Source organism: Dendrobium catenatum, unplaced genomic scaffold (genome assembly GCF_001605985.2).
Source record: "Dendrobium catenatum unplaced genomic scaffold, ASM160598v2 fragScaff_scaffold_717, whole genome shotgun sequence".
Lineage (NCBI taxonomy): Eukaryota > Viridiplantae > Streptophyta > Magnoliopsida > Asparagales > Orchidaceae > Dendrobium > Dendrobium catenatum.
Window position 1 is genome coordinate 144,273 of NW_021319179.1, and position 27,302 is coordinate 171,574.

The 27,302-nt window shown below is 38.9% G+C and overlaps 1 protein-coding gene across 5 annotated transcripts in view; it reads right to left on the bottom strand.

The window, feature by feature from the left end:
* The window catches only part of LOC110116402 (protein ELC-like), a 46,244-nt gene that overhangs the window by 8,434 nt on the left and 10,508 nt on the right, over window positions 1-27,302 (bottom strand). Inside the window, exon 2 of one of the 5 annotated variants that reach the window (XM_028696221.1) lies at window positions 23,798-23,814. The exons of 1 other annotated variant lie outside the window; for it this stretch is intronic. The gene's annotated coding sequence lies outside the window, so the exon portion shown is untranslated. Of the gene's footprint in view, window positions 1-23,797; window positions 23,815-24,241; window positions 24,614-27,302 lie in introns of those variants that run through there. 3 more of the 5 variants (XM_020849955.2, XM_020849948.2, XM_020849961.2) reach the window with 3 other exon arrangements.

Here is a 27,302-nt window from a genome sequence, read left to right on the forward strand (position 1 = left end):
AAAAAAAAGTTTTTTTAATAATTCTGAAGACTTAAAGTAATTTAAACATATGCATATATAATAATAGTAATATTTTAGTTGTTAATACTATATTTTAATACTTAAAATAATCAAAACAATTAAACTAATATTTAATTATTAAAAATACATTTTTTTATATATAATAATAATAATAATAGACAAAACCAGTAAACTTACAATTTAAAATAATAATTAGTATGATAAATAATTATTAAAATAATAATATAATGATAATTAAATTAAGATAATTATTTAAATAATATAAAAAAAGGTTTTACTGTTTTTAAAATAAATTAAAATCCATAGGTCATTTTTATATATAAAAAAAATTATCATGTAGAGGACGGCGATACGAATCCAACGAGTTATTGTATAAATTTACAACCAATGATTGCGGCAATCATGCCGCAATCAAGCCGCCCCACTTATCCACGTCGGCGGGCTCTTACGTCCGATCTGCGCGGTGGAGATGGACGGCGTAGATGGCGCTGCATGGCACGCGGAACCGCGGGCGATGGTCAACGGCTAAGACAAACTGCGGGGGTCACGAATCCGGACCGTTGATTGGCTGGATCAACGGTCCAGGCTACTCGCACAGCTGGTCCGAAACCCTAACTGGTTTTCTCTCAATCCAGACGACAAAACTTCGCAAAAATTTAGACGTAGGTTCTATACGTATACAGAAATCATGGGGGACTATTGGCTTGATACAAATCAAATCCTACATAAATTTATTTAGATCTAAGTGTTTGATCTATTATAAGGGTTTTAAGCAGATCTAACCGTTGGATCTTTGAAGTCTTTGTACGGTTGCACTTGTAGATTGTCCTCGTACAACTCCTTAGTTGATCTCGAGCTCCAAAACCTCTTCGATCGACGGTGTATCGCCTTGGAAGTTTGCTAGTTTCGGATGGCCGGAGATCTCGCCGGCGGCGGGATTAGCCGGTGGGATCTTGATCAGGGAAGGTGACTGGAAGTTAGGAGAGCTCTTTCCCAAGATATCTCAGGTCGAGAGAGCTTAGGGCAGGAGCAAGAGGAAAAAGATCCTTAAAATTATCTAAATTTCACTATTTAAGCCTATTCCCCTCTCTTGGACGGTGGAGATGAGCTTTAGGATCAATTTTAGAGAGAGAGGGAGTGATTTAGGCGGGATTTGAATTTCCAAAACGTTTGGAATTGATTATGGCATTAAATGCCCCTTTAATGGGCTCTAAATATGTTATTTTAACCTATTAAAGACTTGGTTTGACCTAGTCAACGATTGACTTGGTTAAACCAATCAAGAGAGTCAAGGGGATGGGGCTCGAGCTCAAGAAACCATGAGATTGGTTTAAAATTAATTTTAGGCGCCTTAGGTCAATTTGGGTCAACCCGGGTTGACTTGGTCAACCAGGTTGACCCACAGCCTAGGCCCGGGCTCGACCGACTCCAACCGACTCATTGAACCCACTAGAGGGGGTCTCGAGGTCTAACTTGGTCAATTTGACCAAGTTAAACTCTTTGACCAGGGGTCTGGGCAAAATCGAGGTTAACAAACGGACCCCCAACAGGAGTGGCGAACAACTAGTGAACCGCTCGTATTGGCGTTGACCGACTAAGCCATATAAAGGTAGAGCGAAAATCACAAGTGAAAGAGTATCAAAAAGATGGTGGAAAAGTAAGAGATTCTTCTATTGGCCTTGCCCCATAGTAGGGGCAAAGCCTAGGAAAGAAGGAAAAGCAGCAGTGCACAAGTCAAGTATCACCACAATGGTGAACTGGTAGTAGGGTCTTCTCCTGGCCTTACTCTTCAACAAGGGTAGAGCTAATGATAGAACCAACGGTAAATATCACCTAAAAAAAGGTAAAAACAAGGAAAGGGGATTCTCCCATAGCCTTGCCCTACAGCGAGGGCAGAGTAGAAAGGAGAATCAACAATAAAGATCACCACTATGGTGAAAAAGGTAAAGAAATTCTCCTATGGCCTTACCCTGTAGTAGGGGTAGAGCCAAGAGAAGAACTAAAAGTAAGGTAAGAAAAGCATACCGACTATCTGTCTGACTATATCGAATCGTCAGAATAGAAGGTGAAAAGGTCCCATGTCCTCCTGCCTACTCATAGCAGTGGATTGGGGTGACTCAGTATCTGCCTGACCAAATCGGGTCAGCAAACAAAGGAATCACAAGACTTGATGTCTGCCTAATCGGAACAAGACACTCAGGGAAAAGGGTGGCGAGGAGTTCCTGCTAGGTGCTCTGTCAGGCCCTCTCTACCAAGTAAGTCAAACCAACTTCCTCTCTGTTCATTTCAAATAGCAGGATAGAAGGTGAAAAGATCCCGCCCCTCCTGCTCATCTCAGAACAGTGGGTTGGGGTGACTCAGTATTTGCCCGACCAACTCAAGGCGGCAAATAAAGGGAGTCACAAAGTCTGGTGCCTGTTTGATCAGAACAGGATACTCAGAGAAAAGGCGAGGAGTTCCTGCCAGGTGCTCTGTCAGGCTCTCTCTACCAAGTAAGACCAACTACCTGCCCGCCCGTATCTGGACAGCAGGATAGGAGGTGAAAAAGATCCCGCTCCTCCTGCTCCTTTTGGAATAGTGAATTGGGGTGGCCACTACTTCTGCCTGACCTCAGCGAGAAGCTCATGAACCACGAAGTGGAAGCCTGCGTAGTCTTTTACAGGACATCCGAGTAAAGGGGTGTTGAGGAATTGCGCCTCCCAGGGACTCTGTCGGGCTCACTCAACGGTAGGTAAAAAGCAACTACCAGTCTGACCGCATCTGGACAACAGGTAGAGGGTGAAAAGGATCCCGCCCCTCCTGCTCCTTTCGGAACAGTGGATTGGGGTGGCCACTACTTCTGTCTGACCTCAGCGAGAAGCTCATGAACCACAAAGTGGAAGCATGCGTAGTCTTTTACAGGACATCCAAGTAAAAATAGAATTGTTGAGGAATTGCACCTCCCAGGGATTCTGTCGGGCTCACTCAACGGGTAAGCTTCAACATCTGCTCAGCTAGCTCGGCTTTACAAATGAAGAAGGGATCAATACCCACTCAGTCATTTCAACTGAGTGAATAAAGAGTCAGGCTCTAATGCCTACCTGATCAAAACAGGACAATCAAAAACGTGGCGAGGAGTACCTCCCAGGTTCTCTATTAGGTCCTCTCTACAAGTAAAACCAACTACCTGTCTGTTCATTTTAAACAGCAGGATAGAAGATAAAAGTCACCTCAACATCTGCCTGACACGTATTTGTGTAGGGATGCGAGGGAGAAATAAGTAAGTAAATGGGATAATTTTAAGGGTTGAGCCACCTAGGGAACCCCTTCTAGCGCGCTGGTAACCTCACGGTAGAGGACAAATCGTCGTGGCCATGAGTATCCAAATGCAATCAGGATCTCCTAGGGAACCCTAACCCTACACAAAAGGGAAGGAAGACATCAGGATGATGTCTCCCGAACAAAGCTGGAAGAGATACCCTCTCAGTAGAGTATGCAAAGGGGCAATCTCATTCCAACGAAGCCAAAGGAACTGAAGTAGCGAGGGGGTACCTCTACTATAGAAGGTAGGACTAAGCCTAGTAAAAATAATCCCTATGGGGGCTATAGTGGTAAACACATACTAACTGATGGGGACCCTGTAAGAAGTGGGAAGAGTATCAAAGCATCCAAAGGACCTCTCCGACAGCTAGGAGTGGGGTCTCAATGGGAAAATAAGTGATAAAAGTATCTGAAAGAGCTGACTATCTACTAGAGAATTAGAAGCTCAAGAAAAAGGTGATGGTGACATCTAAGGCACGACGCCTCCTATCATCAAGTAAGGGAAAATGAGCCAAAGTAGTGAGGGAGTACCCTCTCTACTGAGGGCAACAACTCTGAGTAAGCAAAACCTCACAGTGGTAACACCCACACAAACTATTGGGACCCTGTGGGAAGTGAAAGTGACTTCAACTCATTCATAAGACTAATCCGGCGACTGAGCATAGTGTATGAATGGTAGAATATGTCACGAAAAGGAGTAGGAGAACTGATCTTCTGCTAGAAGCTCAAAGTTCTCAAAACAGTGATGTTGATATCCGAGGCAAGGTATACTACATCACTACAAGGAATCAACTCTAGGTAGTAAGAAGACACACTCACTATCTGAGGATAATCATCATGAATAGAATTGATAAAATATCATAAGGGTCACAGTGGTAACACCTACCCTGATTGGGTAGACCCTTTGGGGAGAAAGAACGACAGAACAACATTCATAGAACTACCCTAGCAGCTAAGAGTAGATTATGAATGATGAAGTGAGTAAAGAAACTAAGGAGCTGATCTTATGTTAGAAAATCAAAACTCCTAAGGATGCAATGCTAACACCTGAGGTAAGATGTACTATATCACAACTGAGTAAACAACTCTAGGTAGTAAGAGAACATCCTTACTACCGAGGAAGGTAACCATGAATGAAATCGATGATTACCAAAAAGGGTCACAAGAGTAACACCTACCCCAACTGGGTAGGACCCTGTGAGAAGCAAAAATAACAAAACAACATTCATAGAGCTACTCTAGCAGCTAAGAGTAGGGTACGAATGTTGAAGTGTGTACAGATCCCAAGGAGTCGATTTTTTTTTTACTAGAAAATTAAGACTCCTGAGGATGTGATGCTAACATCTGAGGCAGGATGTACTACATCACAATAAGAAAAATAACTCTGAGGATAGTGATCATGAGTGAGATCAAAGATCATCAAAAGGACACAGTGGTAACACCTACCCTAACTGTGTAGGACCCTGTGAGAAGTGAAAGTAACACTATCGCATTCATAAGACCACTCTGGCAACTCAGAGTAGTGTATGAATGGGGGAGTAGGCTGCCATAAGAGGGCAGCCGGGGGCGATCTTTCTTCAGAAAGACCCAAGCCCACAAGATAGTGATGTTGACATCCATGGTACAATATACTACATCACTAGCAAAGAAAAGCATCTTGGAATCATAGAGATCTATGACCAACTAAGTGCTGACTCAACCTTGAAGAGCTCATTAAAGAGTTTCAAGGGAGGAGAAAGAGGAATTTTTGGAGAATTTGGGCTCTTAGAGAGTTTTACCGGGTTCCTCCTGTGACAAGAACAACTGATTTTGCTCTACTAAATGCTTCCTTTTTTTCTATTATTATTTTTTTTTCACATGTAAATTTGTTTTCATTTTTTATAAAGGGAATTGTGATTGGTTTTGATATCCCAGACCATGTCCGCCACATGAACAAAACTGGGGAGCACAATCATATTGAAATAACAAAGATCAATATCAAGATAGAGGATCAACACTACCACACCTGACTAGCATAGGATGGTGTGGACCCAGTATCCTACCTCCAAAAGAGTCTAAACTAATGACTCTGGCATCCCTGATCACATTCAACCCATATGAGTGGACTGGGGGCTACATCTATCAGATCAAGACTGATAGGAAAAAAAGAATCTCATAGGGATAAAGGATCAATATCACCCCACCTAACTAACATAGGTGGATATGGACCCAATATCCTCTTTCAAAAGAGTGTAATCTAAAAAGACTACGATATTCCCGATCAAATTCAACTTATGTGAATAGATTAGGGGCTTCAACTATCAGAGCAGGACTGATAGAAAGAAGAGAATCTCATTCAAGTAGAAGATCAACATCACCAAACCTAACAAACGCAGGAGGGTGTGGACCTAGTATCACTTCTCTAAATGATCTAAATCAATGATTTAAACATTTCCTATCACATTCATCTCAAATGAATGGACTGAGGGCTTCAACTATCCGAGTAGGAATGACATAAAGAAGCAATTAACTTTCTAATAAAGGCTCAACACCACCGATCCTAACAAATACAAGATGGTGTGGACCCAGTCAAAAGTGATAAATGAGCACATATTCCAAAGGAGTTTAGTACTTAACTCCCTCTAATTTTAAAAGGAACCTCAATTTAAATTTACTAACTCAGATCAAGCTCCATACTAGCTAAATCATGACATCTCACTTATATGAGTATTTTTCTCTTTTGAATTGAAATCTAATCAAAAAAGAAATTTAAATTAGAGAAAGAAATTTAATTTTCTTTATTTCTTGTATGAGAATACACTTTCATATCTTATAGGATATCAATGTATAATGATGATTTCAAAATCATAATTTTCAGACTCAAGTATCAAAAATATCAAAAGGATATAGATTTTTTGAGATTTAGAGATTTACTAGAAAGGGAAGCCATTTACTTAACACTTTGGGCTCTTTGAGCCACTATCAACTTTCTGTGCTTTGCACAACTTCCATTTACTTGATACACTTTGTGTATCTTTCACTTTTGACGCTTTGCGCATCTTTTCACTTTTTATAACTGGCTTCCTTTTCCAAACCTCTAAAAGTAAAATAATTCTCAATTATAAGATCATCTTCTAAGTGCAAGAGAAGAAGACTTACTTCTCTTGAACAAAGAAGAATGATATACAAAACAAATTCTATCCTCTGATAAGAATGAATAGCTTGATTAAAAAAATTATGAAGTTTTATTCATCAATATACTATAGTTATCTATGAGATAGAGAATCACAAGATAATAGAGAAAATTTTCACTTCTAAATTTAATTTCAATTTGAAAAAGATTTTAATTTAAAAGAAGAAATCTCTCCACCCATGGGATGAGATAGAGAGATCATACCCTTTTATAAGTCATCACTACAAAGCTAGTAGAACTAAAAGAAGTGAGAGAGTCATCATAATTAAAAAATCATCTTATTTTCTTTTATTGATTAATCATCAATATAAGGGAGAACGAGGTCCTTCAGCCTAAGTGTTGAAAGGGGGCTTGTCTTCCCTTCTGAGGTTACAACCATTTTTTTCTCTTTTACACATCTCTCTTAGTACAAATAAAAGTCAAAGAAAAATATGCTCATCTAGCACTACAACAGAAAAAAGACAAGTGCTAACAAAGAAGCTGGAGTAGTAACTGTCGATTCAGCCTTGGGAGGCCTCATCTCAACTGCCTCTGAACTCTGTATAGCTTACTTAATCATCTGCTAGGTCTTCTTGGGGAGTGCTGGCTGCCACTCCTTCTCAGAACTATAGAGTAATCTGCCACTACTGCCCTGACTGTAACTCTGACTGTCACTGTGGCTGGAGTATGAAATCCTCTGCACTGTCTGGTAGCCCTGCCCAAAGGCTGTACTAAGTCACTATCCTGGAGCTGGATCTTCCCACTACCCATAAGGCTCTCCACTCTGTCCTTGAATACAAAACAATCTTCAAGTGTATGTCCAATACATTAGTGAAAGGGGCAATATAGTGGATGTTCTGTTTATCCTTCTTCATTTTTTCTTTTATTAAATGGGAATGTCAAAATATCTTTCTCAACCAAGCATTTAAATATTTTCCTTATGCTTTCTCTTTTAAATGGATATTCTTTATTAAGTCTCTCCTGTAAAGATGGCTGATTTTGGATAACTGAAGGTGCTGCATGCACTGCTCTCTGGACCCTGTCCAGTCTCAGGGGGTCTAGTGTAACTGGAGGCACAACAGGCTGATCTCTAGAAGTACTGGCAGCGGCTATACTTGCCACTTGCGGCATCGCCCCCAAGGCTGTCAACTATGTTGTCATGACTGTCATAACTCTGGTCATCTCTGCCATCTGTGCCTAGAGGTTCAGGACCGTAGCATCCGTGTCAACTGATCTGGGAGATCCACCCACCTCGGGCCCTCCCTGCTCATTTTGGTCCTCAGGCTCTCTCTCATCCGAGTGACCTCTGCGGGTAACCTCACAAACCTGGTGTACCGGCACATCCTCATCGGTATCCACTGGTGTATCATCATCTTCATCTAAAAAGGCTCGTCGCATCGCCTCTATGTACGGACTCATAGGAGAGGTGATCCTATGAGTGCTAGGGGCTAACTCTGTCTCAATCCGTACTGGCGATCTATCTGGGGTAGGTACCACATCCTCATCACACATCATCGGGACCGCCTCGATCTCGGAAAGAACTGCTAAGTCTATCAGATCATCTGCCTCATCTAACTGCTCCGCCTCTTACAACTGCTCTGCCCCAACTGTCGAAACTGGGTCGACAAGGGTGTCCGCCTGTCGTCGCCTCAAGACCCATCTGGTACGGCGGGGCACTGTACTGGCAACTAGCTGCTCTGGGGCCACTACCTCTGAACTGATCTGAGGCCGGGCAGGCTCCTGCTGCTGTCTCCATCCTCGACGACGTGGGCGTCGTCCTACCACAGGAGCAACTGCTGGCGGCCTGGCAACTGGAACTATCTACACTGGCTGCTAGGGTGTTTGCCCCCTCTGCAACCTGTAAAATCTGCTCGCAGTCTGTCGTCGTAACTAAAAGGTAGCCCGAGAAATCTGACGGAGTAATCCCTCCCGACTGACGGGCCCTCTGCCACGAGTTAAGCGGACGATGTTCTGAATCCTCTGGGTGAGGGCTCGGACACTAGCGTCCCTGGGTACCCTAGCTCGGGGTAGAGTAGTGACGACAGGAGGAGCCGCTGCTATGCGGGCAACGTCCTCCTCATCACCACTATGCGTCAATGGGGAGAAGCGTCCTCCCTGAACTGCCTCCAACTCGGGGGACTATCATCACCTCTGGAGCAGGTGCAACAACAACTGGACGTGGCCTCCGCTGCCTGGGAGCCACTCTCCTCCGCCTATGAACTAACTCATCGTGAACAATGGCATCGGCCATCCGCTGCCTCTCTGTCTCTGATGCAGCTAGACGCAACCTCCTATTCCTATTCCTCCGGGCCCTTCTCCCAAGGCCGGAGGTGGAGGTCGAAGGGACATCTGAACCCACTGCCTGGTTAGCAGGGGGAACAGGAAAGACTGGAAGTGTCGGGGTCTGCTCGGCAGTCTCGGGGTGAGAAAGCCGAGCAAAAACAGAAACCTGGCCAGAAGAGGGCGAAGGCACCTCGGTCTGGGCACCCCTCTTCCTAGTGGAAGCGGGAGGGGGAACCCGAACGCGAGGTACTTCCGTCGGAACAACGGGAGTAACAACAGCAGCAGGCTGCCAGTGCTGAGGGGCCGGGGCAGCCTGTGCAACAGGAGCGACAGGCGCAGGTCGCCTGACCGTTGCACAAACAGGTGGAACAACTACAGCAGGTTGCCGATGCTGAGGGGCCGGGGCAACCTGAGCAGCAGGAGCGGTAAACACTGGACGCCTAACCGTAGGACGAACTGAAACTGGATGTGGCCTAGGCACTGGTCGCCTAGCCACAGCGTGCACTGGCTACACAAGTACAGGAACGGGACGAGCAAGTGCCCGGGTTGTCCGCCGAGCAGCTGGTCGTCCGAAAGGGCGCATGGCTGCGCGTCCTCTCCTCTGAGGAGGAGAGAATGCAGCAGTGTCCGCCGGGGTCAGCCTGCCAAGAGTGACGAAGGCCGAGTCAGTGAAGGAACCAAAAGTGATTCCTCCCACTAGCGGACTAGCGAGCAGGGACTCGGGGAGAGTCACCTGCACGTCCAAACCGAAAGCAAAGATAACTGAAGGAGCAAAGGAAGCCATGACACTACTGCCAAGAAAAGAAAGTGAAAAGAATTAGTTAGAATTAAAATCACAAAAGAAAGATTTGATAAAGATAGATAGGAATTGATAAGGAATGGAATAGCATGTGAGGTTGGAAAGAAGAATAGTAGGGGGAAACTCTAGCTAAGGGGAAGGAACCCTAACTAAGGAAAGACCATAACTAAGAGTGGGACGGACCTAATCTAAGGAGTAACAATCCCGGAGTACACACCAGAAAGGATAATATATAATCCAAAGATGGAGAGAGAAACTAGTCCCACCGCGGTCGCCAGAAACCTGTGAACCTCCGAAAGAGCACCGCGCGAACGGGTCGATTGGAAGGGACAGATTGGATCGTGCATACGACTAACCATTGAGGATAGAGGCTTTCACCAACACACCTCAATGGGTAGCAATATACACGACCTAGTCACGGGTTTCCCCCATCCGATACAAGAGCTTGAATGGGGTTTAGTAGATGTGGGATTGAGTTTTCCACGGGCGCAAGCCCCCGTGGTTAATTACATCCCAGGCCGGAGCCTGAGAAAACTCTCGATTAAGGATCATACATTATCCTTTCCTAAAGTGGGATTGGCACCTGGGAAAAGACTAGAAAATCCTACTCAAAGGGAAGAAAGGTCCAAAGGGCTGAATCAACATGCATGGCTCATACCAGCATTCGGTGGCTCTAGGGTACTAAGGGGAAAACTGGAGAAAAGAAATCAAGCACTCAACCACATGCGTGAGAGAAGAGATGGAGGTGGTGTCATCCTGTAACGTGGATAAGTAGGATTTATAGTCCCTAAAAGAAAGGGACCTACCTACTATTTAAGGCATACTACGAGACTGAATGTAGTAGCCTCGAATCCTAAATCCAGGTTGGGCTTAGTGCTCTACGAAACACCAAGACCCGTGTCCTAGCAAATGTAGTGCAGAACCTGGACTTACCCCGGCCTGGATTGGGGAGCCAGCTAACCACCTAATCGCTTTAAAACTATGCTATCAAGTCAGTTATGAAAGATGGGTTGGTGGTACAGTTCTTTAGAAATAGGACTGACATCTAGAGAGTTTCATAATTGGTCCTGAACTTATGTGGGGTAGATGCTCCTAGCTAATGCAATTAAATTTTAATTAAATTGATTTCTAATGCAATACATGCTAGTTGAAATGTCAGCTCATGAATGCTTTGGATTTTAAAAATAGGCTTAGTATAAAATAATTTTTTAGAAATGACTGAGTCTCCCTAGGTTTGGCACTTCATCCTCATAAGCCAGATTATTCGGACTCTACCCGCAGGCAGGGAGATGTCTTATAAGAAGGAGAGATAAAATGCATTAATATGCATACGACCCCGGACGGTTCCGACAGTTCCCCAGTTTCGTTAGGTTTCTATGTTATTTAAAACTTAAATATAAAATTGTTGGTTATGAGTAGAAGAGTTTTATAGTCCTTAAAGAGCATAACGCAATCCAAGCTAAAACAAAATCGATATGCAATAAAGAAACCTAGAAAAAAGCAGGTAATTTCTAATGCGCAATCAGGTAAACACATCAATATAAATTAAACTAATCAAGTAAATGTCCATAGGCCAACTGCCCTTTAATTACAACCCAGGGTATGCAGAAAAGTAAAGTGGCCGGGCACCACTGTCAACAACCCGGATTTCTAAGCCTATGACAGACGCCAACAACTTTGAGTGGGATATTGAGTCTTCAATCTTTAGCATTCTGGATATCTTCTCCTTGGACTCCTTGGACCTCACCTCCTTGGTCTCTTTGGATCTCCTCCTTGGATTCCTTGGATCCCTCGTGGCTTGAATATCCAAACGAAGAGAAAATTTCCCATTATAAGGGGCATTGCCTTTTCTCTTTTGATATCTAAAGCCATCCAACTCGGTCTTCTAAATGGAAGAAGACTCTCCCATTTAGGGATGCCTTCTTCTTTTGGAATCTGAATTGGATAAGAATATCCCAACTCACAGTTGTTTTCACAACTCTTAACAATTATTACAATTTTTACATTAATTGAAAAGTAGAAAATTCTAAAAAGACCTGCATGGTTATCCTAATAAAAATCTCAAGCAGTTTATATGAAAATAAAAGTGCTAACACCATTGACCCTGTGCCAAGCCATGTTCTTAATTTTGAGGGCTAAGCGCTCCACCTGTGCAGTTATAATTAATTTAGCCCTCATTTTATTTAGGGGGAGCTAAGCAAGCACCTGCATAAAACACATTATTAGAAATCATGACATTGCTCCCCCTTTTATCAGCATGAGCATGGCCACCTGCACGGAAGAATAGTATATATATAGTGCTCCTAACCTATGGGTAAGTCTAACGCTCACATCCAGAGTGCAGAAAAAGTAAGCAAACATAATAATCAATTTTCAAACAGCATGCAATGACAACAACGGAAAGCTCCGGCACATAGCAGGAAAAATAAAACCCAACGGCCTAACCTAGATCTAGAAGTGGTGCCCTAGCAAACCATTCTATGTGTGTGTAAGGCTTGTGTAGTTTGGATAGGTCCTAAGTAGGGTAGTTAGTTAAAATTGCCTGAAGTTTGGATTTGTCGTAGGCAAGAAAAGGAAAATTTAATTGAAATTCAAATATTAATGGATTAAAGTCCATTTTAGTTAATATAGTTTGTTAATCAATTTTAGGAACTTAGGATGATGATATTTGAAGTTAGAATTGTATTAGCCAATTTTAGAAAGTTCCGAGTCCTCCTAGGAACTAGACTAAGGGTCCAAAAAGTCACTATGGGAAAAATGTTAAATATGGATCTCCTATCACCTTAGGAAAATATTAGACCTCAATACGAGTAGTTAGACATGTAGTAGGCTGAATTTGAAGTTTTCTAGGCAAAGTTATAAATTTTCTAAGTCTCGGGCCCTAAATGAACTACGGTTGACCAAAAAATTGACTTTCTAATCTAGGCCAGCTTCTGGAAACCTAAATTTTTTAATAAATACTAGACCCTAATTGGAGTCTAATGCAAATGAGTTTTCCTAATTTGGAATTTTCTACAATTAGTTATGAGTTTTCTAAGATTGGGTAATTAAGGGAATTTTCTAAATTTCCTAATAAATGGCTGTTTTTTCTGTTTTGCTTCAAACAAGCTCCAAACTGATTGGAATCACCCCCAAAGGTCAGGAATGACCAGAGAAAGTGTTCGCAAATGTTTAGAGAAGATTTGAGATTTTTAATAATTTTTAATGATTTATTAGGGGCAAAATGGTAATTTCCACCTATGGTCAAATTAAGGGTCAACCTAAAGTCAAACTAAGGAGCCCTATTTATATAAGGTCAAGGATTAGATTCTAGTCAGTTCAAGATATTATGGGTAATTTTCTGACCAAAAATGTATTTATTGAAATTTTTGGAAGGTCTCGGGGTCTTATTTAGCATGTTAATTAGGGTTAGTTAACTAAGGGTCTAACAAGCCCTAAAAATTCCTAGAAAATTATGAGAAGCTTATGATGTCACTAAGTTTAAGTGTTTAAGTTTTCATGTCATTCCGGTGTTTATCCTAGCTCCTAGAAAACTTCTAAGTTCGCTAGACGAGTTCTTAATTATTATCCTTATGGTGTCACTACGTTATATGGGTTTAAAGTGATGTTTTAGCTAACCCTCAAGGTAATAAATGCATGGGAGTACAAAAATGAAATAAACACACCATGTTCTTAGATCTAGGAGAACCTAAGCTAAGTGCTCGTGGTGCGACCTACACATGCAATCTACGAAAAATAAAAGGAAAGACACCTAATGAAGGGATTAGTGAATGATTGGAGCTCAATCACCCACTAATCCACTCCGCCATGATTGCTCTTCACATATGGAACCCATGTCTAAAATTTCTTAAAGTAGCGGATCTCCCAAAATTAGGATTTAATTATAAGTAATTTTAAAATAGTTTCAAAATACTTATAAATATAAATATATATTTTGGAAAATAAAATAATTAAAAGTAAGTCAATTCATAATGCATAGATATAGGGAGACCCACTGACCACCCAATCGGGGCCTCAAAACGATTTGAAAATAGTTTGTATCGTAAAAATAATTGTTATAATCAATATTCAATATCAAAAATACTCAAATAATGAAATTCAAACAGTGATCTGCCCAAAACAGCCAAAATCAGTGACTGGAAACAGTTTTCAAATAAAATACACATTTTTCTGAAAAAGATCGATAGGTTGTACGCAAAAATCCGATTTAAAACGAAAAGATACGCAATTTCAAAGTTGAAAGACAATAATTAAATAGTTTTAAAATAGTGCTATTGGGTGTTTGTAAAATAACTGCAGACAGATCAAAAATTTTTTAGTCAAACCAACTTTAAAGTGTACAGAATTCAAATACGTTCAAATCAAGGTGTTGTGCGTCGATAGTGGATTAAAGACGACCTTGAGATCTTCAATGACTGCCAACTCCAATTGGGCTATATGTCCCAATGCATCTTCTTCCTTCCAAACGCAAGTAAGAACCTTCCTTTGCAATCTCCAACAATTCCTCCAATACCAGCCTCATAATTTCCCTTCAGAGCTGCATCGATGTTGATCTTGATCCAACCGGGGGGAGGAGGTTGCCATTTATCAAAAGACAGCCCATAGGACTGATTAACAACCTAGTTACCCAATTGAATAGTCAGAGAATGACCCTGACTAATAAAATTGAGAATAGAGATAGCAATAAACATATGATTTTCTGAAGTTTAAATACAATAAATGAATTTTTAAATAATCAAAAATAAATAATATTTAAATATATATATTAAAATATCATTAAAAATAATTTTTTAATAGTTCTGAAAATATAAATAATATAAAAAAAGGTTTTACTGTTTTTAAAATAAATTAAAATCCATAGGTCATTTTTATATATAAAAAAAATTATCATGTAGAGGACGGCGATACGAATCCAACGAGTTATTGTATAAATTTACAACCAATGATTGCGGCAATCATGCCGCAATCAAGCCGACCCACTTATCCACGACGGCGGGCTCTTACAGCCGTCCGATCTACGCAGTGGAGATGGACGGCGTAGATGGCGTAGATGGCACCGCATGGCGCGCGGAACCGCGGGCGATGGCCAGCGGCTAAGCCAAACCGCGGGGGTCACGAATCCGGACCGTTGATTGGCTGGATCAACGGTCCAGGCTACTCGCACAGCCAGTCCGAAACCCTAACTGGTTTTCTCTCAATCCATATGACAAAACTTTGCAAAAATTTAGACGTAGGTTCTATACGTATATAGAAATCATGGGGGACTATTGGCTTGATACAAATCAAATCCTACAGAAATCTATTTAGATCTAAGTGTTTGATCTATTCTAAGGGTTTTAAGCAGATCTAGCCGTTGGATCTTCGAAGTCTTTGTACGATTGCACTTGTAGACTGTCCTCGTACAATTCCTTAGTTGATCTCGAGCTCCAAAACCTCTTCGATCGACGGTGAATCGCCTTGGAAGTTTGCTAGTCTCGGATGGCCGGAGATCTCGCCGGCGGCGGGATTGGCCGGCGAGATCTTGATCAGGGAAGGTGACTGGAAGTTAGGAAAGCTCTTTCCCAAGATATCTCAGGTTGAGAGGGCTTAGGGCAAGAGCAAGAGGAAAAAGATCCTTAAAATTATCTAAATTTCACTATTTAAGCCTATTCCCCTCTCTTGGACGGTGGAGATGAGCTCTAGGATTAATTTCAGAGAGAGAGGGAGTGATTTAGGTGGGATTTGAATTTCCAAAACATTTGGAATTGATTATGGCATTAAATGCCCCTTTAATGGGCTCTAAATATGTTATTTTAACCTATTAAAGACTTGGTTTGACCTAGTCAACGATTGAATTGGTCAAACCAGTCAAGAGAGTCAAGGGGATGGGGCTCGAGCTCAAGAAACCATGAGATTGGTTTAAAATTAATTTTAGGCACCTTAGGTCAATTTGGGTCAACCCGGGTTGACTTGGTCAACCAGGTTGACCCACAGCCTGGGCCCGGGCTCGACTGACTCCAAGCAACTCACTGAACCCACTAGAGGGGGTCTCGAGGTCTAACTTGGTCAATTTGACCAAGTCAAACTCTTTGACCAGGGGTCTGGGCAAAATCGAGGTCAATAAGTGGGGCCCATCATAGCTTAGACCATGTGCTTTTAGGATTGATTTGAGAGATTTTTTAGCAAATCGATTATGCCAGCTAGACTTTCCTCTAGTTGTCGTAGAGGCTGGTACAAGTCTTTGTAACAATTATCTTTTCGAACCAGTCTTCTACAGTATTCGATTTTGTTTTCGTAGTAAGATACGGATCTCTTTGAGTGCTGTCTAAGTTTGCTCTGTTTCTGCTCTTCGAGCTGCTCCTCGTAGTTGATCCAGCTGGGACATATCCAATGGATACTGCAGTGCTCCTTGTAGAATCTCCCTGTGGACGTCATTCTTCTAGAATATGGCTGGTTGTTGTTGTTCCTTGCGTTGATGCTATTTCTCCTGATTGTCATTGAAGTAGGTTCTGAGTTCTTCTGACGTTGGTTCAGCAACTAGTTGCTTTTGCTTGTAGTCCATAGCGAAGTCTTTGTAAATTTGTGTATGATCATCATGGCTTGCTCTTGTCTAATGTGTGGCTGTCTTTTGATTACTCCTTGTATAAGGCTGAGGAGGCTCTTTTCCTATTCCTTTGGATCTTGGATTGCCTCCATGTGATTCCATCCTTAAATTAACTGTTGAGATAAGTCTTCCTGTATATTTCCTGCACATAAAACAAGCGTTAGTCGTGAAGATGGTACTACTTCTGTCATGGATGATCTGTGTGAGATAAACTTAGGCACTGAATCAAATATCAGGCCTATTTTTCATAGTGTTTTATTGTCTGATTCATATGCTCAAGATTACATCCAGTTACTCTTGGAGTTTAAGGATTGCTTTGCTTGGAATTACACTGAGATGCCTGATTTAAACCTAGAAGTAACAATCCATAAATTGGTCATTAAGCCTGATGTAGTCCCTGTTAAATAATCCTATCATAGGATGAGATTGGAGATTGAGCAATAGATGATCACTGAAATTAAGAAGCTGGTTTTATTCATGAAGAGAAGTATCTCACTTGGCTTGACAACATTATACCAGTCCAGAAAAAGAGCGGACAGATTCGTTTCTATATTCACTTCCGTGATTTAAACAAGGCATGTCCTAAGGATGATTTTCCTCTTCCTATCCCTAAGCTCATGGTGGATATAGTATCATCCCATAAAATTTTCTCATTCATGGATTGTTCGTCTAGTTATAATCAGATAAAGATTGATCCTAAGGATGAGAAGTTTACTATATTTTGTACACATATAGGTATATTTTGTTATAAGGTGATGCCCTTCGATCTCAAGAATGTCGGGGACACCTATCAACGAGCTATGACAGTTATCTTTGATGAGATGATATACGAGCAAGTTGAGTGCTATGTGGATGATTTGGTTGTCAAAAGCAAGGTCTATTGAGATCACCTTCGAGATCTATGAATCATTTTTGAACGCCTATGCAAGTATGATTTGAAAATGAATACTTTAAAATATGCATTTGAAATTAGTGCAAGAAAATTCTTAGGATTTATAGTTCACTATCGTGGCATTAAGATCGATCCTTCGATGATCAAAGCCATAGTGGATTTGAAACCCCCTAAAAGTCTTACCCATTTGAGAACCTTTCAGGATAAACTTGCTTTCTTGCGGATAAGTATATCCAATCTTTCTGATAGATGTCATCCATTTGCTGCTCTAGTGAAGAAGGATGTCCATTTCCATTTGGATGAGTGCTATCAGGACGCCTTTGATAGTATAAAGCGCTACCTGATGAATCCCCTTATTTTAGCTGTACCCATCCCAAGTAGGCCGTTGATTATTTACACTACGACCTTGGATGAATCTTTGGGTGCACTGTTAGCCTAAGAGAATGAGAAAGACAAGGATAATGCCTTATACTACCTCAACAGACAGTTAATACCTGCAAAGCTTAAATACCCAACAATGAAAAAATAATGTTTAGCCTTGATCTTCATGGTACAAAAACTTAAACACTATATGCTTTTGCATAAGGTTAGCCTAATCTCTCGAGTTAACCCTTTCCAGTTCTACTTAACCTTATTACCCCCCTAATCGAGTATTGATTTGATCCTAGCCATTCATATTAAGTCTAAGGCTTTAAATAGGATGCTTAGAGCATCTTAGCAAGGACCTTTGTATTATTCATCTTTCCAAGAGCCCCAAAGATGAGAGATCGTGTATGTGAGCTCTTCCCCTACTCTCTTCATCTTTCCCAATCAAAAACCACCATTGGAAGCTCGCTGGCAATGATCCTCCGGCGAACCAGAGTCTAAAACTCTTCCAAGACATTTTCTAATCGATCCAAGGCATTTCAAGCTTCAAGATCAACTAGAGAAATGAGAGTGGATAGTCTACAAGTGTAATAAGTCCAAGATCTCTCAAATCCACCATGTGGATTAGATAAAATTGCAAACCCTAGATTCGAACACATAAATTTAAATAACTTTTCATATAGTGCGTTTTAGATCGCAAAAATATGCTCCCACGAATGCTCTTCATGCATAAATTATGTGTTTAAAATTTCATCGATTTAGATTGATCTGATCAATCAAACGAAGCGAAAAATGAGTTCAAGCTACGCGTTCGCCCTAAGTGCGGGTGTACGAGGTCTCTGACGTTGATCATTTGATTGATGATAGAGATTTAGTCGTTCCGTGGTCTATTTCGAACTGCGGAAACGAGTCTGTGGTTTCGCTTTCAGTCCTACGAGATCACCACCGTCCATTCCATACAGCGGACAATCAGACGGCGGGAGATTGAGTTCGACATGGTTAAAGTGGGCAGCAGCTAATTTCCGCGCCGCGTCAATCATTACCAATGATTGCGTGGCGACGCAATCATTGGCAATGATTGCCAAATCGTGTTCGTGGTTCGGGGGCGAATCCCGGCCTGCCACAAGTCGTCCTGAGAGGTGTTGCCGCTGTTTCTTTAATTTAAATTAGTTTAAATAATATTTTAATTATTTTAAAATATTTTTTTATTTAAATAATTTTTTTAAAAATTAAAATATAAGTATTATATATCAAATTCTTTAGAAAAAATATTCCCTTTAATTTATAAATAATATTATTTTAAAATACTATTTTTAATTTATTTTAGTTTGCTAATTACTTAAATTATTTAATTAATAAAAAATTAAAATATAATTACTTTCAAAATTTACAAAAATTATTTTGTAATAAAATATTCTAAATTTAGAAACTTTAATATTTATTTAAACCTAATTTAATAATTATTTTTAAATGGTAATTATTTTAAATTATTTCAAAATTACTTTTAATTAGTTTAAACTTCAAAAATTCATAGTAATTTTATTTTAAATCAAATTTTGATGTATAATACCTCGAATTTTTAAAAAATTATGAATTTTAATTTAAAAATATTTTCAGAAACCATTTTCATAAACCAAAATTTACTTACCTAATTTATTTTTGCATTACTTAGTTATTTGGCTATTTAAATAATATTTAAATAATTAATAAGTTAATTATTTTCAAATTTAAAAAAAAATATATTTTCAAATTATCTTTTTGAAACCTCTTTGGATGATAAGTAGATCTCTCCTCTATTTATATATGTATTTACATTGAAATATTTTGAATTATTATACTTTTAAGTTTATACATTGAAAATGTGTATTTTAAATTATTTTTAAATTATACATATTATTAAATCCATTAATTTTGAGAGATCTATATTTTGAAATTTTAAACATGGGTTATACTTATGAATATCCTTTATGGGGGGATAGATTAGTGGGTGATTGGGCTCTAATCATCTATTAATCGCATCGTAAACCATGTTTAACTACTGTTTTTGTCGTCTTTTGCATGTGTAGGACGCACGAACACCTAGCCTAGGCCCTCCTAGATTTTAGGATTGGTATGTTTACTATTTTTATGCATTCATTGCATGTTACCTCAAGGGTTAGTCATTGACTTTGATTTTAAAACCCTCTTAACGTAGTGACTCTCTAAGGACAATAATTAAAGAACCGTCTAGCAAACTTAAAAAAATTATAGGAGCTAGGATAGATCTCTGATTGACATGAAACTCTGAACACTTGAACTTAGTGACATCCTAAACCTCCCAAAATGTTCTAGAAATTTTTAAGACCCTTCCTTAATTAAAAAATCATAATTTACTCGTTAATTAAGCCCCGATTGCTTCAAAAAATTCTAATAAATTTATTTCAACTCAGAAAATTACCTGTAATACCTCAAACTCTTTAGAATTTGATCTTTAACCTTAGATAATTAGGGTCCATTAATTGGACTTTAATATAAACCTTAATTTAACTTTAATTAAAATTTACTCTTTTGCCTTAATTAAATTATTAAAAATTCCAAATTTTTCTCAAACACTTTAGAACACCTCTTTAGAACATTTCTGACCTTTGGTAATGATTCCAATCAGTTTAGAACTGATTTGGATCAAAACCCCTAAAATACATTTTATTAATAATTTCGATAATTCGATAATTGCTCGAAACTTCTAAAATTCATAACTTGGCCTATAAAACTCCAAATTCAGCAAACTAAAAGCCTAACTACTCCTCTTAAGACCTAATATTTAATTAAAATGCTTGAACCTCCAAACGTAACCCATTTTCAATAGTGGCCTTTTGGACCCCATTAACCTAGCACATAGGAGTATCCATGACCTTCTAAAATTTGTTAATGCAATTTAAACTTCCCAGATTATTATCCTAAGTATTAAAAGGGATCAACAAACTAAATTAACTAAAATGAACCTCAATCCATTAATATTTAAACTATAATGAAAAGTTTAATTTTCTAACCTTCAACAAATTTGAACTCTAGACAATTTGAACTAACTACCTGACATAAGAACCATCCAAAGCCACAGAGGCCTACTACACAAACATAGATTTGATAGGACACCACTTCTAACTCTAGGATTAGGGTTGGTGTTTTACTTTCTTTTTATGCTTTATGTGTTGTGATGTTCTATGATTGCTCTGGTTTGTTGTGATGATTGTTTATCTCATTATTATGCTTTCTATAATTTGCTTGTGATGTGATTTGTGTGTTAGATTACCCATGGGCTAAGGGCGCTTTTGATACTAACGATGTCTTATGTAGGAGGACATGCTGGTGTAGCGCTAATAGAGGGGGCAATAATAATTAAGCTTTAAAACTAATGGCATTTTCTACAGGTACTCCAGAAATTGTTAAAGCCCCCTCCCCAAGTTAAAAGAGTATAACCAAGTATGATTGGCAATGTGTTTTACTTCCATAAATAAACTGCTTGGATTGTGTTATATAAACTGCTTGGGTTGTTATATATAAACTGCTTGGGATGTTTTTCCTAGGATAACCATGCAGAAGTTTGAGTCTAGATTTTCTTTTTTAAATGTAATTTGATATAATTATTATCGAGTTGTGAAAGTCTTTTAAAAGTGAGACATTTCAAATACTTGGTACCCAAAGAGAAAAAGAAAAATCCTTAATAACGAATTTCTTATTCATTTGGGTACTCTTTCTGGAGGACGAATCATAGGAAGCCCAAAGGAAGACAATCCAAAGGAGGTGAATCGGAGGAAGACGATCCATCTGTAGATGAAGACTTAAAGATGAAATGCCTTTCTTTTAAGATTTGTGTCATTCAATGGGATTAGAATCCAGGTTGTTGTTAGTGTGGCCTGACCACCATTACTTTTTTGCAGACCATGGATTGTACTTATACGGCACTTGTCGTGGACTGTCTTTACTTTAGTTTAGGTTGATTTATATTGATTGTGTTTACTTTGGGCGCGCATCATGTGGTAATTCATTGTTTGTATTTGAGGAAGGTAGATGATTTATCAAGTAGGCTGTAGTTATAAGAGTATCCACCCAAAGATATTGAGGAAGAGATGCTTCAATAAGAAGCGCTCAAATGGTTTATGCTAGGTGACGATGTTTGCATTCCGCCACTCCATTCTAAGGTGGAGAATAGGGGCAAGTAAATTGATGGATGATACGATTATGCTTCAGTAAAGTGGTGAATTTGTTATTAACAAATTCTCCACCCCCATCTATGCGAAGAATGTGAATTATGATATGAAATTGACATTCTATCATTCTTTTGAAATCAAGAAATTTATGAATGACTTCAAATTTTTGAGTTAAAGGATAAAACCAAGTATATTTGAAAAAATCAACAATAAACGATACATAATATCGATATCCTTGAGTGGAGATAGAGGGGGAAGACCCCAGAACATCAGAATGAACTAAAGAAAAAGGAGAAGTGCTACAACTTCAAGAAATAACAAAAAGTAATCGGTGACTCTTAGCCATCCGACAAGCATTACACATAGAGGCAGTAGAAGAATACAAATATATGTATGATGCTTGGCTAGACCAGACAAAGTTTGAGAGGAGGGATGAACAAGTCGGCGGTGCCATAGATCCGAAACAGCTTGTATGGATATGAGAGCAAGCTGAGATGTATGAGACCCCTTGGATAATTTGGCATGGAATGGATAAAGACCATTAATACACTGACCCATGAGAAGAAGTCGACGCATCTTCTGATATGTGTTACATAGCCATTGGATGAAAATATTATGAGGCAATTATTATCAGTAGTAAGCTGATGAACTGATAATAAATTGAAGGAAAGATTAGGAACAAGATTTAGATGAGATAGTTGAAGGCAACCTGTGGGAGTAGGAAGAATACCTTTGCTCGTATTATGTATGTGTAGTTGTTATCCATTGCCCAGAATAACTTGATTTGGCCCAATGTAAACTTGAGATGTTTGTAATTGATTAGGATCTGAAGTTAAATGCATTGAGGCTCCACTATCAAGATACAAATCAGTTGTGGCATTTGGCAAAGGAGAAGTGAATAAACCAATACTAGGTTGTTCTGTGTTGTATTGATCGTCATGACGATGCCAACATTTAACTGCGGAATGGCCAAATTTACCGCAAATTTGACAAGCAGCCGAAGGTCGTGAGGATTTTCCTCCACGATATGTAGCCGAAGAGTTCCGATGTTGATGATTATTGTAAGAAGAGCATCCACGAGACTAATTTGTTCTACCTCGACCACGTCCGCGAGTAGTGGTAAGAGCCATAGTGTTGCCGGATAGTTGAAGCGATTGAAGTTCTCAAGTAGCTTCATGTGCAAGATTGAGTTCTTCACTGCATAAAACAGTGTATAGGTCATCCAAACTCAAGGGCTAAAGGTTTGTTCGAATTGTCATTTTAAATGCTTGATTTGTAGGTGGAAGGCCATTTAATGTATAATGAATCACATCTTCAACATCAATTGGGGCTCCAGTAGGCTAACCAATCTACTTTGGCTTTGACATCAAGAAGATATTGAGTCATGGATTGATCTTTCATGGACAAGTAATGCAACTCGTTTTTAAGTTGTATGATCCTTGACCGAGTACTGGACTGAAGCCGACGATTGAGGGTGATCCAGATATCAGTACAATATTCAACCGAGGGAACATAAGGAAGAAGGGTAGGAGATATGATTGAATATAATGTCGTTGTAAGATTCTGAACCAATAAGATAAAATTTATGTAGTTTGGATTGGGTATAAGCTGACCAGTGTCATTGTTGATGGATCGTGATGGGCAAGCATTGGATCCATCCAAGAATCCTTCAGCCCCATTCGCTCAAAATTATTTGAGAACTTGTGATCGCCACAGCGAGTGATTGTCAGCTGTAAGGGGTTGAAAGATGACATTCTTGATATTATTCATCAAGAATTTGAGCGATGAAAGAATTTAAGGAGGATTAGTTGAAGCTGCAAGGCTGACAGCATCAGATTGATTTGTAGATGACATCATTGTAGATTGGTGCCTTAGGAAGAATCGAAAAAAAAAATTGGGAGAATAACGAATCAATGCTCTGATACCATGTAGAATGGCTTTTGCAGTGAAAACATAACAGGAAAATAATAGAGAATAAAGCTGATTTCGATAGTAATTTCCTTCACCCTTTCTCATTAGTGCAGCCAATATATATAGGCATTGTTACAAGAAGTTACAAAATCTTCTTGATTACAATTCAAACTCACAACCTTTGGCCAGATCTGCAATGCCGCCAGAACACAATTTGACATGCAAGATGACATTATTTATGGCGAAAAATGTCTCTAAAACAGAGACGTTCCACAGCCTTCACCTACTTAGTGATGACAGCTGCTATTGCTAAAATGCTCCCTAATTAAGAGTTCAATTGCTCATTGATTTTGATTTAAATGACAATCATAACTATAGCAGCATAAGCAAAGGAACAACTTTATATATGCCAGACTCCATATTTTACTCTCCTAACGCAACTAAATAATGCAATATAATTGGATGTTCGCAGTTTAAAAGGCCAACATTTAAACAATTATTTGTTAACTTATCATACAATCGAGAAAATACGAAGAATACATGTCAAATGATAATTTCATGATTGATCTAATAAAAAAATTCATTGAGAAATTAAAACATTCAAAAATCAAAAGCCGATTAAAATTCACAAAGCAAAAAAAAAAATCCAAGGGATTTGACTATAATCAATCACACTGTAAAACCCAATATTAAATTATTTGATAGGAAAAGAAAAGAGTGCACCAAGTAAAGAAAATCTAGGCCCCATGTTAATACAAGGAAAATCTAGATAAGTTGTATTATGTTCCAAAATCAAAGCAACCCATCATTGAATTCATGTAGAGAGTCAGTCTACCAGTTTATGTAGAAAAAGATAGGTGAATAAATAGGGAAACGACAAAAAAGGAACGAGTACCTCACAACAAGAATAAGGCATAGAAAAGACAATTGAAAATGGCATATCCGTCGCACCCTAAAAACTCCCTCAAACTTGAGAACCATCACCAACATTGCATTATAAACCATTGTAAACCAAGTCGCAACTGGCACATAATAGGGAATCAATAATGCTCCAAAGAACCAAAAAATGTTTTAGCCAATAGAATTAGCCTCAACCAATAACAACAACCATAGGACTGCCCTAAAAGCACAATTAATCAATTACAATGTTGAACAAAATAAGACAAAACTATATCAAAACATAAAGGGCGTGTCTCATTCTCATTGGCCATATGATCACTAGCATAGTTTAAAAAATAAAACTAAAATTTAAATACTATGAAATAAGGAAACAAAACTAAGCATTGTTCAACTTATTTAGTCGGCATTTTAGATGAAAGTAAACTTGCATATCTCCATCAGCAAGGTAAAAGCTTCTTGATTTACTCCATTTTCTTATATTATTAGTTTTAATATGTTCCCTTTTAGGAAAAGTAGCATCCAACATCTTTGATAATCTCTCAAGTAGAATCATAAGAGACAACATTTGAAGTTCAATAAACTATAGCATCCAATTGAGATGCATAAATCAATTTTGAAATTTCATCTATAAATTGAGCTACTTCATTCCAACGGGGTCAAAGATTCGTCAACCTTAACCTTAAGAGACATCCTCTGAAGTTTAAGAACCAATGGCATACAATTGAGATGTATGAATCCATTTTGAAATTTCATCTATGACTTGAGCTACTTCATTCCAATGGGGTTAAAGGTCAGTCAACCTTTTCCCCGAAATATTTTGAATGTAGTATTTCAATGCTCTTTAGTGAAAATAACAACTAGTTAACTACCTATGGGAACATAATAAGTGCAAATTAATTAATTTTCACATTTTATTTTTTAATGTTTCAATATATTTAGTTCAATCATGTTGTACTGGAGTGCCCGATCCTAATAAGAAACTTGTTTTCACATATTAGTCTTAAAGATCCTTATCATTTCAACTTTGATGTGGGATGGTGTGATCAATTAGTAGATGGACGACTCTTCTAAAATAATTAAAAGAGATAAGGTTAGTTTGAAAGAGTTAATTTGAAGATGGAGGTATGGTAAGTTACAATTCATGTAATCAATCTAGAACATACATTCAATTTTCTTCCTAATGGTTCTCCCTATATATATGTCAAAATAAAGTAAATATGTACTTGATTTGTAGATGTAGATGTCTACTTTATTTTTGGAGAGTTTGTTAAGGATAAAAAAAGGTTGAGTGAGTCAATTGTGTCAATTATGCTCTCGAAGTAATATTGGCTAAAACTTAGGGTTGAATGGATCTCTAAAATTTTGACAAGAATAATCCTAAATTTATTTAGAATTATTACGGTATAGAATGTTTAACAATGATCATGAGATTTTGGTGGGATTTTGAATAGTTTAGTTTGGTCAAATGCTTTCAAGAATAGAATTGGTCTAGCAATTCTAAAAAACCTAGCCAATACTAACTATGAGTACTTTTACTTGGATTAAGAGGGATGGAATGGGATTTAAGATTTTTCTAAATTGTAATACTAAAGAAGAATACAAATAAAGAAAATTACAGTTAAGGAAAGTGCAAAAAATTTAAAAAAAAAAATTAATCACCTAAGCGGAGTTCCAAGGAAATCACCCAATTTCCTTGAGTATGGTCGGCCACCAAGTCTTCTAGCCTCTTTGGAATTCACTCCAAAACATTTAAACATAACAAAATAACCATTTCATTTCAATGTGAAGGAGTACTTATACAACTGTATTATAATGAAGAACAAAAACACTTCATTCAAACTTAAAATGAGAGAGAAAGGGGAGAGAGAGGAGGGGCTGGCCACCTCTTGCTCCATGGCTCCATGCTTAGGCCCACTAGGAAATTACCTGCATGCACTCATACACTATCATGGAAAACCCTTGCTATCTTGGAAATGACCTTGCTATCTTGGAAATGACTTAGACTTAATGACTACTTGTTGACCTCCGGATCAAACCCAAAAGAGAACAAAAAAATATAACACAACATACCTCTGCCGGATTCCCCGAAATTCTGCCCGAAATCCCGCCAGAAATCCCGGAAACCTCGTATCTGTCGAAGGCATCCCCGAAATCCCGCTGAATCGGTGTGCAGTCGGCGCCGTTCCGGAAATCTTGCGCAAAATCTGCGATCCTTTTCTCGATCGAGCCCCATTCGTGCCATTAAAACGAAACCGAACCCCTCCTCTTCGGCTGCTCCCTCCCGTAACTCCTCCTACCTCTGCTCCCTTCACGATCTCCCTCCTCCGATCTCCACACGAAAAATCCTCCAGTCGGCCACTTCTCCTCTTCCGACCCCCATCTGATTCTCACGATCCAGAGAAAGAAAAAAAAAACAGAGAGAGAGAGAGAGGATTTGCTTACCCGACCGAACCTCAGCTCCCATTGCCGACCTCACCTGCTCAAGTCTGGTCGCCCGACCTCCTTCCCCTGTCGACCGAGCTCTATCCAAGCTCCTCTGCCTCGCTTCTTCGGCTCCCCTAGACGGATCAGAAGTTAGACGTTTAGATCGGAAGCCAGAACAGGAGATCGCTGGCTTGAAGGTAACTTCTCCCTTTCTAGCTCTATTTCGGCCTAATCCCGTGAGCATGCCAGATTATAGAGAGAGGGAGTTAGGGAGAGGGATTAAATGCTTTTAATTATAATTAATTTTAACTATAATTATTTTGATTAATTATGTTATTATAATTAATTACAGTTAATTTTAATTAAATTATTATAATTAATTTTAATTAATTATAATGAATTTTAATTAAAGTTAATATTAATTAATTGTAAATATTTTTTTAATTATAATTAATTAATTATTAATTAATTTGCTAAAAAAACCG